The 12,726-nt window shown below is 36.2% G+C and overlaps 1 long non-coding RNA gene across 1 annotated transcript in view; it reads right to left on the reverse strand.

Moving 5' to 3' along the window:
- Window positions 1-5,269: 5,269 nt before the first annotated feature.
- Window positions 5,270-12,726, reverse strand: part of LOC111551798 — a 52,669-nt gene continuing 45,212 nt past the window's right edge. Inside the window, exon 3 of the long non-coding RNA XR_002734466.1 lies at window positions 5,270-5,301. This is a non-coding gene — a long non-coding RNA (uncharacterized LOC111551798). The remainder of the gene's footprint in view (window positions 5,302-12,726) is intronic.

The following is a 12,726-nucleotide window of genomic DNA, read 5'->3' on the forward strand; positions in this document are numbered from 1 at the left end:
AACTGAGACTGGTGGATACTTCACTCTGGTGAATTCCTCACTTACCCTACTCTCAGAATCTTGAAAAATGTAAAAATTGGCCAATGTTAGTGACTCTATTTTTCACAAATCTTTTCTTGGGAAGATTTAGAACTTTGTATAATACTTTGAGCTATAAATATACAACTTTAATACTGGATGTTAAATGTGCAACCACATTAAGGTACCTAAATAAAAGTGAAAATTATAAAGGAAACTTCCTATAAAATGATTATGATCTACGGAATTAATGGCCATAATTTAGGTAGCTCCAATTATGTGACCCTTTGTTTTCATAGGCAGTTTACACCACTTGGCAAGCTCTTACCCTGATATACCAAGTTACTTGGACTTCATATATTCAGGTCACAGCCTTATAGCCCATGATTTGGGGAAGGCCTTTGCTGCTTGTAACTATTATAACTATTAACTTTCTAAAAGTCTATTTGTTTTGAAAATTCCTTTGCTTTGAAGATCCTTTAAGGTATCTAGATTGGGTTCAAAAATCTATTAATGGTTATAGAAGAAAAACTGATGTATGCTTTATCTATTAATTATTTCAAAGTGATCCTCTAGGACTGATGAGAGCAGAGAAATCTAATCACAAACCAGGATTCCATTTAAATAGATTCTGCAACTACCAGCACCTACTAGGAAGCAAAGTGAAAAACATAAACCATGGTTTCTGGTATCAAACAGCTGGGTTTCTAACTCTTTCACTCTCTCGTGCTTACATGAGTAGCTTGGGGAAATTTCTAACCTTGATGAGACTTCATTTTTCTCAACACAAAACTGAAATAATAATAGTTAATCAGCAGGACTTCTTTGTGTTGCTAATCAAGATAACATGAAATTCACAGCATAGAAAGAGCACTTGACAGCATAATTTTCCCAGAATGTTTAAGGCATATTAAAAACTATAAAGTATAGACTTTCCTCAATAGTTTGCAGAGTTCTCAGATATTTTTTGTATGGTTTAATCCACATTTTTGAAGTCATGGGTAATTGTGTTAACATGTCAGCTTATAGCAGATAGATGTATTTCTGAACGTTAAATAAATCTGAATTCAAATTCCATTATGTTTCCCAATCAGGCTACTGTGATAACACTTCTGACACGTATTTCTTTATTTTGCTATTGAGTATTGTATTAGTCCCTTTTCACACCGCTATGAAGACATACCCAAGACTGGGTGATTTATAAAGGAAATAGTTTATTTTTATTTTATTTTATTTTTATTATTTGTGTGTGTGTGCGTGAGAGAGAGAGAGATAGAGAGACAGAGTCTCACTCTGTCACTCAGGCTGGAGTTCAGTGGCCTGATCTCAGCTCACTGCAAGCTCTGCTTCCCAGGTTCAAGTGATTCTCTAGCCTCAGCCTCCCTCATAGTGGAGATTACAGGTGAGCACCACCATGCCTGGCTAATTTTTATGTTTTTAGTAGAGACGGTGTTTCAGCATGTTGGCCAGATAGTTTCAAACTCCTGACTTCGGGTGATCCTCCTGCCTCGGTCTTCCAAACTACTGGGATTACAGGCGTGAGCCACCCCACCTGGCTGGAAAGAGGTTTAATTGACTCATAGATCCACATGGCTGTGGAGGCACTGGGAAACTTACAATCATGGTAGAAGGCAAAGGGAAGCAAGTGCCTTTTTCACAAGGTGGCAGGAGACAGAGGAATGAGGAGGAACTTCCAAACACTTATAAAACCATCCGATTCCACCAGAACTCACTTAGTATTATGAGAATAGCCTGAGGGAAACTGCCCTGATGATCCAATCACCTCCTTCCCTCTACACATGGGGATTACAATTTGAAATGAGTTTTGGGTGGGACACAGAGCCAAAACATATCATTCTGCCCTGGCCACTCTCAAATCTCACCTCTTTTCGCAATTCAAACCAATCATGCCTTTCTAACAGTCCCCCAAATTTTTAAACCAATCCAGCATTAACTCAAAAATCCAGGTCTGAAGTCTCATCTGAGACAAGGCAAGTCCCTTTCACCTATGAGCCTATACAATAAAGACAAGTTAGTTACTTTCAAGCTACAATAGGGGTTCAGGCACTGGGTAAATGTTCCCATTCCAGATGGGTGAAATTGGCCAAAACCAAGTGGTCACAGGCCTTATGCAAGTCGAAAATCCAGTGGAGCAGTCATTAAAACTTAAAGCTCCAAAATGATATCCTTTGACTCCATATCTCACATGCAGGGCACACTGGTGCAAGGCGTGGGCTCCCAAAGCCTTGGGTAGCTCCTTCATGGATTGGCCATGAGTGCCTGTGGCTTTTCCAGATGCACCTTTCAAGCTGTTGATGGATCTATTATTCTGGGGTATGGAGGACAGTGGCCCTCTTCTCACAGCTCCACTAGGCAGTGCCCCACTGGGGACGCTGTGTGGGGTCTCCAACCCCACATTTCCCTTCTGCACAGTCCTAGCAGAGGCTCTCCATGAAGGCTCTGCCCTTGCAGCAGATTTCAGTCTGGACATCTGGGCATTTCCATACATCCTCTGAAACTATACAGATGTTCCTGAACCTCAGTTATTGACTTCTGTGTACCCACAGGCCCAACACCATGTGGAAGCCACCAAGACTTGGGGTTTGCACCCTCTGAAGCAACAGCCTGAGCTGTACCTTGGCCCATTTTAGCCATGGCTGGAACTGAAACAGCTGGGATGCAGGACACCGAGTCTTAAGGATACACAGAGCAGCAGGGCCCTGGACCCAGCACAGGAAACTATATTTTTCTCCTAGGCTTCTGGGAGAAAAATGATGGGAGGGGCAGACCTGAAGGTTTCTGACATGCCCTGGAGAACTTTTTCCCTTTGTCTTGCATTGTCTTGGCTATTAACATTCGGTTAATACCATAGCTTCATTACATATGCAAATTTGCATTACCTTGTTATTTATGAAAATTTCTGCCACTGGCTTGAATTTCTCCCCATAAAATGGGTTCTTTCTTTCTTTCTTTCTTTCTTTCTTTCTTTCTTTCTTTCTTTCTTTTCTTTCTTTTCTTTCTTTTCTTTCTTTTCTTTCTTTTCTTTCTTTCTTTCTTTCTTTCTTTCTTTCATTTTTACTATCACATGGTCAAGCTGCAAATTTTCTAAACTTTTATGCTCTGCCTCCCTTTTAAACATAAGTTCCAATTTCCTACCATCTCTCTCAAGTTCAAAGTTCCACAGATCTCTGGGGCAGGGGCAAAATGCCACCAGTCTGTTCGTTAAAGCATAGCAAGAGTGACCTTTTCTCCAGTTTCCAAGAAGTTTCTCATCTCCATCAGTGACCACCTCAACCAGGACCTTATCGTCCACATCATTTTCAGCATTTTGGTCAAAACCATTCAACATGTCTCTAGGAAGTTCCAAACTCCCTCATCTTCCTCTCTTCTTCTGAGCCCTCCAACTGTTCCAACCTCTATCTGTTACCCAGTTCTAAAGTCACTTCCACATTTTCAGGTTATTTTTATAGCAGTACCCCACTCTCTGCAGTACCAATTTGCTGTATTAGTCTGTTTTCACACTGCTATAAAGATACACCTGAGACTGGGTAATTTACAAAAGAAAGAGGTTGAATTGACTCACCGTTCCACATGGCTGCGGAGGCCTCAGGAAACTTATAGTCATGGCAGAAGGGGAAGCAGGCACGTCTTACATCGGGGCAGGTGAGAGAGACAGAGCGAGGGAAGGAGGAACTGTTAAACACTTAAAAAACCATCAGATCTTGTCAGAACTCATTTTGGCAAATTGTAACTATTATTACTACTAATAATAATAGCATTATAAAGGAGTTTATTTTATTTTATTTTGTTATTATTATTACTTTTGTGTGTGAGAGACAGAGTCTCGCTCTGTCACCCAGGCTGGAGTGGCCTGTGTGACAGTGGCCTGATCTCAGCTCACTGCAAGCTCTGCCTCCCAGGTTCAAGTGATTCTCTAGCCTCAGCCTCCCTCATAGCTGAGATTACAGGTGCCCACCACAATGCCCACCTATTATTAATACTATTAATAATAATAGTATTAGTAGTAGTAATTATTTAGTTTACTGTAAGGCACTTAAAATATGCTGGGACAAACACACTGCAGTATGCCCCATCTATGAAGAGGATGGCAAAATTAAAATATGTAATCTGTCCTGATTCTGATTTTTGTTATTTTTTTTCTTTTAAACTCCAGTAGTTTTATTGCTAAGGTGTCCTGATTATTAAGAATGACACAGTAAAGGCTAAATGTGTGTTAGTTTTTCTAATGACAAAATGAGATTATCTGAAAGCTGTTCTAATAATTAGTTAATTATTATTCATGACAATGGTCATAGAGGTGCAGATTAATTTTGGAGCTGAGTAGGTCTTAATGTATACTGATTCTATCAAGTAGATTAGTTCCACTTAATATTAATTCATTTTCCAAAATCCTGTCCTAGTTTACTGCTTTGATGTTATTTCCAAACACCTAAAATATTATTTTTGTAAATATTAAGTATAATTAAATTTTTAATTTTAGACTGGAATGGTTTTCATACTTTATATAAATATCATATACCATTTATTAAACTATTGTTTCTCTGTTCTGAATCAACTGTTTCTTACTCTGCTTTGTGATGCAGAGCCTAAAACTCTGCAAAACACGTTTCTGCTTTGCCAGCTAGCACCCAGCTAGGTATTGCTAACCAGGACCATTGGAGAGAGACTACAGGGCTGGATAAAAAAGAAGGAAATTGTACCCTTCTGTCTGCCTACTGCTGCATTCTGCTCCCATTACTATTGCTGTATAATAAATTATTCCAAACTAGGGTGACATAAAACATTCCTTTTTTTTTTAGAACACAAATTTGCAGGTCAGGGACACAGTGTGGGCTTGACTGGGCAGTGCCCACTCATTCGGACTCCCCTGTGCAATTGCAGTCAGATGTTGGCTAAGGCTGCAATCATGCAGTCATCTCTCGGCATAATTAGACTGTCATCCAGGATGGCTCATTCCCATTGCTAGCATAGCTGCTGGCTGTTAACTGGGAGATCAGCTGAACTACCCACAGAAGGGCATACAAGTGGCCTCTTCAGCATGGCAGTGTAGAGTGGACAGACTTTTTACAGGGCAAGTGATTTTCCCAGCAAAAAGTGTTCTAAAGACTCAAAGGAAAGCAGAATTTCAGAAATTAAACAGCATGACTTGTAAGTCATCCTGTTGGTAAGGGGTCTAATACTGATTCAAAGGAAGAAAACATAGATCTCACCTCTCTACTGAAGGAACATCCACAAGGTCTGGGTGCCAGACTCATGAAGCCCCTTTAGGAAAGACACAGAGCTTCAGAGATCTTACTTTCAGTTCCTCAAGACCCCTCCTCCAAGAGTCAAAATTGTAATCATCTTAACCTTTGCATTTTGTTCTCCCAGCCCTAAGGAACACCTTAGTCTTTAAAATTTACCCTTTGAGCTATCTAACTAACTTAATACCTAGTTAAAAATTGTTAATACTAATTTTTCTAGGTAAAAATAAATATAATTTCTGGCTCTTCGTGGTATATGATGACTCACATAGAAAGAAGTGACAAATGAAAACTATGTTAAAAGTTAGGCAAAAATCGGAATGACATATTTCAAATAACTGCTTCTTGAGAGTTTAATCAAATCTTGGTATGTTAATATTTTGTATTATATAAGTTATAGCATTTGATCAAAGACCAACCACCACCTGGGTTTTGCTATGCTCACGTTCCCTTAAGATATCTCGATCTTAGACATTTTTACATCAAAGTTTAATGTAGACTATTATAGTAGCTAGACTATAAATAGAGAAGTTGAATAACATTGGCAGTGTAAGATAAGAACAAATTCCAATTATATATTGACAGAACTGAAAATAACCTTAGTATTTAGATACATTCTTACAATATATGTTTAATAGATTGAGTCCCAAAGAGGTCAAATTTCTTTCGCACAATTACAAACCAAATGGGAGAATATACCTTAGAATTGTTGTATTCAATTTTGGATCCTCCTTTAGTGCTATTTCTAGGAAACCATTAAGTCCCTCAGGTGGCCAGTTACAATTCTTTTTAAGATTAAGACTTGTAAATTACAGTAGAATATCATTTTCAGGGACATTTCATAAAGCCAACTTCGAAGCTATGAATTTTTTACTATTTCCTGAAATGTTACGCTCTAATTTAAAATCTCCAAACTCTAAAGTATGTATGAAAACCTATACATTAGAATGCCTCATGATTTGAACTATTTAATAAAAAATTGATCGTTTGAAAGTTTGAGTCAGTACTTTGTTACTGAAATAACATTAAATTTTAGATGTGCTTAATAAAATATAGGAACTTTTCACTGTGATTAGAAAGAGAGCTTGCTAATCTATTTTTTTCTATCTACCTATTTTATTAAACATAATCATAGACTTAAACATTCAAGGAAAATCCCTGTAAACTATCATGAATTACTTTGTAAGAGAAAATAATGAGGCTCATAGCTACTGACCAGCTTACAAGAGTCCATTTGTAAAGCAAAACTTCATTCAATTGACAAAATATTTGATGCCTGTGTCTTCATGCTGTATGTAGCAGTGAACATAGATAATTGATGCCAATTCTTGCCTATTGCAGGGAAGTCTGTCAGAAATCACCAAGTAAATTCAGAATTTCTGACATATAATTAAGTAATAATTTTTGATTTTTTTTAACTTTGTACTGAATTTCACAATAGACTGGCAGTTCCTGTCCACAGAAAATAGAATGTTGAGCGCACTCTCTGCCCTCTAATGGGGTAATAGTCGTGCATAAGCTGCAGAAACTTTGCTTTGAGAGAACAGGCAAACTCTAATTACCAAATAATCAGCACTACTGCTGTGCAGGAGCATCCAAGTAATTGCGAATTCTCACATACTGGCAGAATACTGGAAACAACATAAATACTATTTTTATAAGAACTATGAACACTTAGGTTGGTTCCTCATCCATTTCTAGAAATTTCATCCCTTTTTTTTCCATCAATTTTTTTTTTTTTTTTTTTTTTTTTTGAGACAGAGTCTCACTCTGTCTCCAAGCTGGAATGCAGTGGAGAAATCTTGGCTCACTGCAACCTCCGCCTCCCGGGTTCAAGCGATTCTCCTGCCTCAGCCTCCCGAGTAACTGGGACTACAGCCATGTGCCACCACACCCAGCTAATTTTTGTATTTTTAGTAGAGACAGGGTTTCACCATGTTGGCCAGGATGGTCTCGATCTCTTGACCTCGTGATCCACCCACCTCGGCCTTCCAAAGTGCTGGGATTACAGGCGTCGTGAGCCACTGTGGCTGGCCCACATTTTTATTTAAAGGAATCACAATGGAGTCTACTCTAGAAAGATCTTACAATACTTCCTTCAAAACTAGAAGGAAAAACTGGTTTTGAAACTAGCTTAAAAACTAGAAGGAAAAAAATGTGTGTGTGTATATATACCCACATGCATACGATACATACACACATGCATACATACTATACATATATAAAGTCATTAAAAAATAACTGATTGAGTTTTGTAATAAAAGTATATAAATACTACCCAATCACAAGTTCAAGAGAGTGGATAACTGGAATGGTAGACTTATTATTAAATAATCTTATTGAAAACTAGTAAACCAAAAAAACATAGAGTAAAAAACACATTTTATTTCTGGTTACATTCTTATGTTCTCCAACAGGTACCAAAATAAAGTGTATCCTAGAGTTTTTTAGCTTCTTTACATTCAGGGCCAGACCCTCAAAAAAAAATGCAGATTCTTCATTTTGGGTCTTCTGAATTACTTACTCAATCTCATATTCACAGGAAGAATTTATAGAAAACAGATTAGCTTAGCGTTGACAGTCAGCTTCAATATTTCAAAGAAAATTACAAAGAGAATGAGGAGTTTAAGGATTTAAGGAAAGAAAAATTTATCTTGATATGTGTAAATTGGCATGGAATGCAGAGAAGATATTCACTGTTTATTTATTAGACATGGACATAAGTAGATTGGAAGGAATATTAGGGAGATGATTAGACAAACTGTTCACTTACCTTCACTCTACTTAATTCCATTATTCACAATGAAATTGCTTGTCAACTAAGAGCCTAACCCTTTTCATAATTCTGTTCTCTTTCCTTACTTAATCCTGATATATTTTCAGTTTCTGTTCTTTACTTACAGGATAACAGACCACCTCTAGAAAAAAGCCTTAGAGCGTTTCTTTTCCCAACATTTCATAGCTTAGAAGATGAAGATGATTCAACAAAAGGATAGTTAAAAGAAAGAGCCAGCTAAGTAAAAGGAAAAACAAAAAAAATAGTAAAAGAATAAAAAAATGAGTGCTTCAAGACTTAGTGGTTGATCAACTAAACACAATGAAGGTGAGGGTCATATAAACTGAGCACTGAAAAATTAACATGAATGGTGGGAACAATAGCTTCGTTTGACTGTGGAAGAGACAAAGTAGATCAGTGAGCTGAAAATACTCTTTTGATTACGTTTGCTAAAGTAGGAAAAAGAAATTGCCATTAATTAGAGAGTGATGTCAAATGGAAGTTTCTTCTTCTTTTAAAGTGTAATTTTTACAACATCTTACTTTGCTTAAGGAATTGTACTGAAAAGATAGGCATTTTTTAAATCAGGAAGAGAAAAAGAAGCTTGAAAGACACTTGAGAAACATGCCTACTTAAGGAAGGCAAGAAATGACAAAGTCTTGTACACAGGGAGAGTGGATAGTCTCAGGAAACAGTTTGTTACACAAAAGAGGCCCTAAATGATATCAAAGTAGATTTATTGTCGTAGGATTAGAAAATTCCGCTCTCATCTTTTTCCTAGTTTTTTTTTTTTTTTCCAGTAAAATAAACTCATGAGAGTGAGATGTATATGTTTGAAGAAAAGGAACATGTAAAAAATACAACTGAAAGAAAAAGAGATAATAAATCAGAGATATGTAGTAGATTTCTAGATGCAGCTGAGGACTCATTTGATATTTGTGATCAAGCATCTAAACTCACCAAAATCTACCCCTACTATGGGCTTTTCCCTCTCCATATTCAAGAATCCTGTTCTCAGAGTAAAGAAAAGGTGGCAATTTGCATTCAACTAGGGTTAAATCAGAGAAAGATAAATTGTGTGTGAAAACTGAAATGATTACTAAAATAATTTGCAGTGGGCTGACTGAAAATAAATGAAATAAACTACATATGAATAATATTAACTTTTTGATATTCATCATGAAGTGAATAAAATCTTTTCAAATGAAGCAGTTTCAACAGAGAGGATGGGAGGTGGGCAGAAATAAATAAATAAATTCTGGAAGAAAAAACCCCTGAATAAATATAGACAGATATTGCCACATTATAAGGCCCACTGAGATACACAGAATAATAAATAATAAATTTTAAAAGGCATAGTAGCAAAGTGTTGTGAAATTTCACAATGTCCAAGTGCAACAATTTCGAGTGTGGATAAAAAGAAGTGATCTAAGGAAAATTATAACCAGGGGCCAATCAAACGGTGTGATCAGCAAACCAGTTGATGGAGACAGCAAAGCAAATAAAGTGGAAAGGGATGAACATGGAGGGTTGTAAAGATAAGACAATCGAGTATATTATTATATTATCAATATATTATTATTAATTTAAAAAATGTTTATAGAAAAATTGAGCAGAGCCTATATTTGATATATTATTTTTAACCAAATTCTATAGTTTATTCAGATTTCCTTAGTTTGTATCTAATTTTCTTATTCAGTTCAAGGATACTATCCAGGATACCACATCACATTTATTTACAAAGTTGCCTTCATCTCTTTCCTGGATTACAGTAACAGCTTCATATCAAGTCTCTGCTTTCTCAACTTCTGTCACTGCTTCCATATTCTCATGCTTTTTGCGTATTATTTAGTCTTTATCCACTAGTAGATAAGCATTTTGACCACAGGTATATTTTGCTCATCAACATATCCCAAGTATTTGATATATTGCATGACATTTAGTGGGCGTTCAACAAATTGTAGTATAAAGGTTTTCAGTACTAATCGTCTTTTTAAAACATTTTATTGTATATCAGCAAATTATAACTATATATATGTATTGGGTACAAAATAATGTTACAATATATGCATACATGTAGAATAATTAAATCAAGCTAATTAATGTATCCACCTCAAATACTAAATTTTTTGTGGTGAGAAAATTTCAGTTTTACTCTTAGCAATTTTGAAATATACAATACATTATTATTAGCTGTATTCACCATGCTATGCAAATGATCTCAAAAGATTTATCCCTTTTGTGCCACTGAAACTTTGTACCCTTTAACCAACATCTTCCCATTTCCCTAACTCCGCAGCCTCTAGAAACCACTATTCTACTCTGTTGCTATAAGTTCATTTGTTTCGTATTCCAATATTTTGAACTTTTTCTCAAATCCATGGTGTTTGTCATGCAATTTGACACAGTGGCTCTAAAAACTTAAGGCGATAGGATAGCTTACTGTGAATCACACCTACTTAGCCTGTTTTTGTTATCTTCAATTTCCTACAAACATCCATTACCATTAAAGCCCCTCTGCATGTACTCTTACTCTCTCTGTTTATCCTGGTCATCATTAAGACTTATCTGCAGGTTTACATTCAGTCAAGTTTTTCCCCCTGATTAAAAATAATTCACTCTTCCCTCCTACTTTTAGTCAACTCAGCCTAGCCAAAATTATTTTTTAGATCTTCAGATACTGGTCCCTAATCATTAAAAACAAATTAAGTCAGACACTGGTACCTTGATAAAGCTCTGCTTATGAATTTATTTTATTGTTTACATTTAAAATGTAAACACTTTAAAATCATGGGTCTTGATTTTTCATGAGTCTTGCTGATGCATGCATTTTGAAAACTAGTGTCAGAATTGAACAAAACAGTAAATGTCTTAGACCATGAGAACTAATTGAGATGGTTTTTACTTGATGAAATTAAAGGCCATTCAGTAAAGGACAATTCTAATATAATAAATCCCTATGCATTATTTGCTTGATATACAATATGCCATCCTACTGTGTAAAATTGCTACAGTTAATGGCCCACATTTTTGGCATGTTCACACCTGCTAAGGCCGATAGACACTCCAGTGGTGTGCATGAACTGCAGCCTCAGCATGTCTCTCACTTGCAGTGAAACTTTTGAAAATAATAGTAACTATTTTTGACAGGGCACAATGAAGCACAAAATGGGCAGATGCCATGAATTGTATCATTAGTACAAGGATGATTCTAGCTAGCATTCATAGTACCTAAGACAAACCAAGGAGTATTTAGTGATCAATGTAATGACAATCTCAAGCCATCTGTTGCGAAAGCCTGCAATACAAGGATCTGCTGCTGACCCACACACATTTGAAAAAGACATTTAGAGAGTTAATTTAATAGATTATACTTTAAAGAAAAGAAGTAATTGCTGATTGATGTGGTTTGAATTTGTGTCCCTGCCCAAATCTCATGTCGAGGTGTATTCCCCTGTGTTGGAAGGGGGCCTGTTGGGAGGTGATTGGATCATGGGAGTGGATCTCCCTTCCTGTTCCTGTGATAGAACTGAGTTCTCATGAGCTCTGGTTGTTTGAAAGTGTGCAGCACTTTTCCCTTAGCTCTCTTTCTTCTTCTCAGCCATGAGAAGATGTGCTGCATCCCCTTTGACTTCCTTCATGATCATAAGTTTCCTGAGGCCTCCAGAGCCAAGCATCCTGTACAGCCTGGAAAACTGTGAATCAATTAAACCTCTGTTCTTTATAAATTACCCAGTCCCAGGTAGTTCATTATAGCAATATGTGAACAGACTAATACACTGATAAACTGCATCAAATTTGTTTTTTAATTTGACAGCATAGGAGACATTACAATGCAGCAACAGATATCAAGTTTCAAAGCATTCGGTTGAATGATTTATGTGTCAGTTGTTCAGTTGACTTTAGGAGGATGATTTTTCATGTGTTTAAAAATTGCACATTATTCCCTCATAAATTTATATTATCAAATTAAACTTTCTACTTTTAATATAGTATGCTTTAAATACTTAACAGGTAGCATATTTAAGAAATAGTATTAATATTACAGTTTATAAAGCCAAAATATTTTTACTGTGGTGGTTATTCTTGGTTTTCTTATTTCATATTTTTAAAATCATTTACATATATTGACTAATATACGTAAGAAGCATCCAATATAACTTTCTTTTATCAAATTCTAGCAAAGAAAATTTCTCACAAATAGTCAATGTTCTGTGTGATTCCAAAATTTAAATTTAAAATGTGAAAAGGTTGTGTGCAAAGATCAAAGTCTTTGAGATGATACATTGATTTTCAAACTAAACTGCCTGTATCAGTTTCCTAGGACTGCTGTAATAATCTCAAACTTGGTACCTTATAATAACAGACATGTATTATCTGAAAGGTGTTAGCAAGGCTAGCCTCCTTCACTCTTCCAGTTTTTGGTGGCATTAGGCATCCCTTTGCTTGTAGGTGCATCACTTTAATCCTTGGTTTTTTAAAAACTCATGAACTAACCTCTGCTCACTTCAGACTATTCTTCTGCAGCTTCTTCACCCCTCTCAGCATTCATAGAATTGAAGAGAGTTAGTGTCTTGCACTGGATTAGATTTGGGCTTAAGGGAATATTGTGGCTGGTTTTATTTTCTAAACAGGGAACTAAAACTTTCTCCATATCAGCAATAAGGC

This window comes from Piliocolobus tephrosceles, chromosome X (assembly GCF_002776525.5).
Source record: "Piliocolobus tephrosceles isolate RC106 chromosome X, ASM277652v3, whole genome shotgun sequence".
Lineage (NCBI taxonomy): Eukaryota > Metazoa > Chordata > Mammalia > Primates > Cercopithecidae > Piliocolobus > Piliocolobus tephrosceles.